Raw genomic sequence first — 6576 nt, 5'->3', positions numbered from 1 at the left:
GGCTTTTTAGTCTGGTACAAACTCTGCTGTACACTGAAACTTGGTCCATTTGTAAGCAGGACTTTGTCCATCTCTGCAGGACAGCAGAAAACCCTTTGTGCTAATCATGATGCCAAGAAGCAGAATGCGGCAAATGGCAGATGAACCAACTGCTTCAGGTGTTCATTGCCTTAAAACTGTGAATAGTTTTGGACTGAGAGTTTGTAAGCAGAACGGAGCTCTTAAAGCTGTCAGAGATTATTCCTGCACTGTTCAATTCTATCTGCCTAACATACACAGGATCTCAGAACTGCATTGCTTGAACTGGTGGAACTTGTTGAAGTGAACTGGGATGAGCAAGTTTTAGAACTTAGTCAGAATGCAGTAAAAAATGGATAATCTCATGGGTATTAAGGTACAGGCTTGCTATTTCTGCACTGAATTTGTTTTTATTTTACATGGCTGTGATCTAAACGTTGCTTGAAATGCCGTCACCTCAGCACTGTTGTGTAACTGAATTTCACACATTATAGATCCTGAAATATTCTGTATTCTAAAACTCTGACTTGTTTTAAGTCTGCTGCTTGAGTCTAATCAGGGTCATAGTGTCTGTGTGGAGTGTGTGGGGAGATTGTTGCAGCAGATCCTGGGAAGTTGCTGTGTATTTGCAGACAATGGCTGCTGTTGGTCACTGGGTGCCACTGTTGCTCTGAAGAACAGCTGTGCTGTGCATGCAGCACAGCATGCTGTGCAAGCCATGGAACTAGGAATCAAGAAGAGATAGAAGCGTCACTTCTGCTCTAGTAAAAGGTCTCATCTGCTGACAGGCTTTTGTACTTGAATTCAGAACTCAGGACCTGTTGCCACAGAGGGACTAGTTGCTGAAGTTGGACGACTCTTTCCGTTTACTCCTTGTAATATGTAGCCATAACACTATTTAAAAAAGAATCTGAAATCATGGCTAATTATTGACTGCTGCACAGCAGAACACTACCACGGTGAGATTGGGCTGTGAGATGACTTGAAAGCTGTTTCCTCAGTATAGGTCTTATTCTTGCAGCTGGGACACCTTGATGAAGACTGTGTAACAGCTTTCTGTGTTTCACAACAAGAGAAGAGAGAGTAGATCAGCATTAACGTCAGAGGTAATAAACGTATGTCAGTAATTCTCTGTATTTAAGCCCACTCCTACAGTAAATAACCTTACTGTATTAACAGACTCTAACACTCACTTATTCTCAAACATGAAATATTTCACACCTTTCAGAGGTAAGTTACCACTGCAGAACTTCATAGTCTACCTAATAACTGCATTTCTGAAGTTCACATTTATTCCTTTTTTCTCCTTTAATTGTGTTTTCTCAGCCTTTTTGTTATTTTTTTACCATGCTGAAATCCTTATGAATCTCTGGAAGTCCAGGCAGACTCAAAACAGAAACTGATGGATGAACAGCAGGTGTCACATGCTGGCTTAACTCCCTGCTTTGAAATGATTCACTGATAGGTGGAAAATATCAACACATCAGGTAAGACAACCAAGCAAATTTGGGGAATTACAGTTCACAAATACTTCAGGAAATAAATTAATTCCAGTAACTTTAGAAAATAAATAGAAAAAAGCTGAACTGAGTGCTTCTAGAGATGCTGTATAAATGTCAATAATGACATTCCAAGCTGTAGAAGAGATTTAAAACATGATGGGTACTCTGGCTTTAACCTGAATCTGAAAGTTGTCTCTTGAAATTGAGTTATCTTTCTGTTAAATAGAAAGTGGTAGAATTTGAAGGATTGTTAAGATTTCCATATAACCTTAGTAAGACTAGATGTAAAATGTAAGTTTTATCTAGGCAAGATCAATTGTGGAGTCACTGTTACTTCTTTTTTAGGTACAGGGAATAAAGAGAACGATCGACCTACAAGGGGAAAAAGTTCTTCAGTTCAAGTCTGTGGTATTATCACAGTCTTAATTCAAAGGACTTCTAATGCCTGATAAGTAATTCAAGCTTATTACACTACACTGAGTCTGTCAAGCATTGTACCCACGGTTCTCATAGTAGTCCAAAAGCTGCTGAAAGTCCAGCTGAATGTCGATGCTCCTTGGAGCTGGGCTGAAACTTGCCCCCAGAAATGGGAGTCCAGCTGAAATGCTGTGCAGACTGAATTAGTAGGAGCTTTGCCATTCACTTCAGTAGAGAGATTCTGGCACCAGCTTTAGATTTCACTTCCAGCAATTGTACAATACACTAACTTTCAAGCAAAAACGAGAATAGTCTGCTTCTTTATCTCTTACATATTGTGTGAATCAGCTGAGGCCTGAAACTACCCTAATGTGATCAGACGTGAAGGTTGCACATCAAGGGGAAAATATGGCAGACATGCAGAAATTTTCTTTGTACTGACAATGTTTCTGAAGAGATCTACATCCTCTTGTTTTCTAGCAGAATTATGACCAGTTGTTGGCAACCTATCTCTTGCTTCAGTCTAAGAAGGCTCGTGGCAAGCACATTCCCTTGAGAATTCCATCCCAAACAGGACGTGCCAGTACCACACAGTCAGGAAGCCTGGGGGTAAGTTTTAGAGTTCAGCACAAGGTTCAGGTCAAAATGCCTCTGTGTGCTGAAGCTCTGCCCGGGTAAACAGTCTGGTGGCCTAAACATCGGTGAGGGAGCATGTGTGCAACCAGTCTTGGTCATCAAATCTTGTTCTATGATAAGGCCACCGACTCAGTGTATGAAGGAAAAGGATGTAATCTTTCTAGATTTCAGGGAGGCCTTTGATCCTGTCCCTTTGGCTGCATGTTCCCAACCTTCCATCAGGAAGCCAGGAGTACTGTTCTGTGTCATGAAAAGGCAGCCAGTGGTTTGACTATCACATGTTTATGTGTTTTGATGTTTCACAGTGGGTCTTAAGTAAAAGGAACTCAGGTTTTGGTTGCCTGCAGGACAGATGTTCTTTTGGGTTCAATATGTTTGCATAGTGACTTGCAACCATGGGACTGGTGTTCAAGGACCCTCTTGGTTCCTTCAGTTCCTAGGTTCTTTCTTGCCTAGATTTGACACTTTTTTTCAACAGAAGAGCTGATACTTGCTTTGGGAGCACTAAGCAGCTGTTTATGTGGCTTAGAGGAAGACTGGCTGTCTTCTACCCTGTGGGCATGGAACAGCCACAATTCCCCCTGGAACAACATCAATGACCCACACCACTAATTGGATTCTCCTTTTTAATGTAGTGGTTGTGAGGTGAAAATGTGGCTGTGGAATATTTTTGACTAAAGAACTTCTATATAGATTTTGTTCATCTTTGCATGCCTCATCACCTGATCTGTGTCAATGAGCTGAAAGCAGGCATGGGATGTTCTGAAGAGCAGAGAAAAAGATAGGGAGGAAGGTGATTAAGACAATCCCCTCTGCTGCTGTGTGTCCCCGAACTGCCCAGTTCTGTGGCAAAGTGTTGTACAAGATGAAGAGGCCAAGAGATTGGGAGTAGAATGAATAGAAAATATGCCTTACTTAGGCCATACTCAGCGTATTAATACTTCTCAGTTAGTTTTAGAATTCTAGAAGTGAAAGGTAAGGAGGTAGAAGCCTGCAAGTTGTGTCCTTTTTTACAGCTGCTCTTTTCTTATGGGAGGATGAAGTGAAGAATATTGGTCTATTCTACAAGCTGTTCCAACCTTTACTCTTGATTTGCTGTTGCAGCTGCTGTAGCATCCCCAGCATAGACCAGAAAAGACCTTCTTGCCTCCAGAGATCCAAGTTTGTCCTCTGCTGGCCACTTGAGAGCTCAGGGACTATGATGGGTTCTTTTTTGGTGTTTGCTCTTCACTGTCATCACCCAGTTTCTATCTCTTCCTAAAGCAGTTGGTAGGTTGTGTTCAGAGCCTCAGCTCTTCCTGACTCTGCTAAGCATGTCAGAGCTGATGAGGAGGATGTAGCATGGGGTTTGTGTCCCTTCAGACACCCACACTGGAGGAATCTGCAGCTGGCATGCACCCCACCAGCTCCCTTTGGCTGTTACTGCATGGGAGTGGTTGCTAGCAGGTCATGTCAACAGGTTGAATGTGTCACATTCCCAGATCTCTGATTCCATTGGCTGTGTCTCCAGTGACATGAAATACAACTGTGGCTGCTGGGGTTCTTCCATCTGTACAGATTTTAATGGTAGTCAGGCAAATTAGACTCTGATGCTAAAAAACAGAACAATAAAAGCAGCAACAAGAGACAATCCCAACCAACCGACAATAGCAGCAAAAAACCACCACACATCTCATTAGGTAGAAGATTAGAGACACTGGAAGGTAGTCTTTAAGTCTCTTTAAGGCGCTGTTCTTACATTGCAGAAATAGAATGATAATATAATTCCATGCTGATAGTATCTCCAGATTTCTGTCTTTTGGATTTCTTTCAGCCTGCCATGATCCCCGAGTGTGTCTGTTCATGGGGTTTTTCATTTGGTTTTGTAGAACACATTTGTTAACTTGTGCATTCTCATAGTTCTTTTTTCTCCTCTGCATCTTAGAAATCCCAGTGAAGTTCACCAAGAAGCTCGAAGCTGTTAATGCTGAGATTGGAGGCAGTGTCACTTTAAACTGTGAAGTGAGCCATGCCAAAGGGAAGGTGGTGTGGCGCAGGAATGCAGTTGAGATCAAACCCAGCAAACGTTTCCAGATTCATGAGGAAGGGGTCAGAAGAACCCTGACAATAAGAGGGATCCGGGCTGAGGATGAGGGAGAGTACTTGTGTGAGTCCAGAGATGACAAGAGCAGCATTACCATCACCCCCAAAGGTATGTCTCTGGAAATGAAGGCTGACAGTGTGGAAGGATCCTTGGCTTTCCTCATCAGCCATTACAACACTGCAAAGCTGAGTTCATTTGTGGGTTTATGCTGTTCTCTGTGGTGACAACCAAGTAAAAAACTTGTCTTTCTCTCTAAATAACTGTGGAACAACTGCTTCTGAAGAGCACAGCTGTTAAGTGGGCAAATCAGCCTTCAAGGCTGGAATTAAGCATCCCAAATGTAAGATGGGATTTTTTTTACCCCTTCTTTGCCTCTTTTCTTCTTGCATCTTAGTAGATGTAAGGAGGATCTCCTCTACAGGCAGGAGATGTGAGTGTGAGGTATGGTGATCACTTCCTGCGAGTCATAAAATCTGATGCTTCCAATAAAATCATTGACTCTGTTGGCTCTTTGAAGGTGCTCATACATAAAAGGAGCTCATACACTTAGGGACACATCTTTTATGTGCTCCTAAGTGGTTTCTTCTTCTCCATCAGCTCCCAGGGTGGTGAAATTTTTTGGTTCAGACTTTTGTACTAGGAGCTCAGCAGTGGTTAAAGCTCACACTTCTGCAAAGTAAACAAGCTCCTGCAATTTGTCTCTACTCTGTTTTAGCTATGGATTAGCTTGACAGTTCCCTTCCATAAGCTTTACGGTTCCCTTCTGTAAGTCTACTTACACAGAATGAGTTGTTTAACTTTAAGTCTTGCTCCAGGATTTTAAGCATATTATTAGCAAAAAATATCACAAATAATTTCACCAACAATTCTCCCCACCCATCTGTAGCTTTCTTTTTTTTTCACTGGAAGGTTTTACACTGGCAGATAGGGTGGGCATGTAGAAACAACCCCATTAATTCTGACGAAGCTCTGATTTCTCTGACTGGCCTTTGTTTTGTGATTCTGCATGCATGCCCTGTAGCTAAAGCCTGGATGTCTTCCCCAACACCTTCAGTCTCCCATCCTTACTTAAGTTACTCCATTGTAAATCTCTCTGCTAGTCCAAGAGAGTTTTTATTTTACCCCTTCTGTGAGGCAGCAGCTGGATGGGAAGGATGAGATGAGGACTAGGTTGTTTGGGTGGCTTTTTTTTTTTTGCCTAAGAGCCAACTGGGAATCAAAGATCCCAAAAATTGAAGACAAACTGTGTCATACCGAGCAGGGTTTGTCAAATCACTGGCATGCACTGTTAGGACAACTTCATCATCAACATATTCTGGGCTGACAGTTGTCACAAAATTCTGCTTCTGTGTCCCAAAATGTGCACTTATCACTTCTATTGGCAGTTGCTCATCTTTTCTCCAAACTGAATGGTTGTAGGAAATAAAACAGACAAGCAAACAAACCAAACAACCCGCAGATATTAACTTGCAGCTGATTGTCAGTGCTGATCGTTGGGCCATGTGCAGCACTTCACATCCTTCTGCGGCCAACAGAGATTGGAAAATACATAGACCTTCAGAGACTACTTTAATTTCTAGATGCACTGAATTACCCTCTAGAGTGTCTTTCTGAATATAGAAGGAACCACAGGTGACTATGATCCTGATTTATATCTAGGTTCAGGCTTACTGTTTCAGTTAGGTTAGATGAATAATAGTTCCAGAGAAGATAGGGAAATACAGCAGTTCATTGATAGCACATGTCGGAAGAATGCAGCTCAGTGCTGGGCAGTTTGCTGCTTCATTCCCTCTTACAAGTTGCACCCAAGGCTGGAAAAGACCACTGAGATAGCTGAGTCCAACCCCAGCCCACCCTCACTGGACTTACTAACCACGTCCCCAGTGCCACATACCCGTGGCTCTTGAGCACCTCCAGTGA

General features: G+C 42.4%; 1 long non-coding RNA gene across 1 annotated transcript; it reads left to right on the top strand.

Moving 5' to 3' along the window:
* The first annotated feature begins 894 nt into the window (after window positions 1–894).
* LOC146759571 (uncharacterized) lies at window positions 895–1966 on the top strand. The gene is made up of 3 exons (XR_014932325.1): window positions 895–1124; window positions 1345–1505; window positions 1866–1966. It is a non-coding gene; the product is annotated as an uncharacterized LOC146759571 (long non-coding RNA).
* Window positions 1967–6576: the final 4610 nt, after the last annotated feature.

Source organism: Coturnix japonica, chromosome 10 (genome assembly GCF_054131305.1).
Source record: "Coturnix japonica strain WE chromosome 10, WE-NBRP24, whole genome shotgun sequence".
Lineage (NCBI taxonomy): Eukaryota > Metazoa > Chordata > Aves > Galliformes > Phasianidae > Coturnix > Coturnix japonica.
This window is presented reverse-complemented; position numbering and strand designations above follow the sequence as displayed.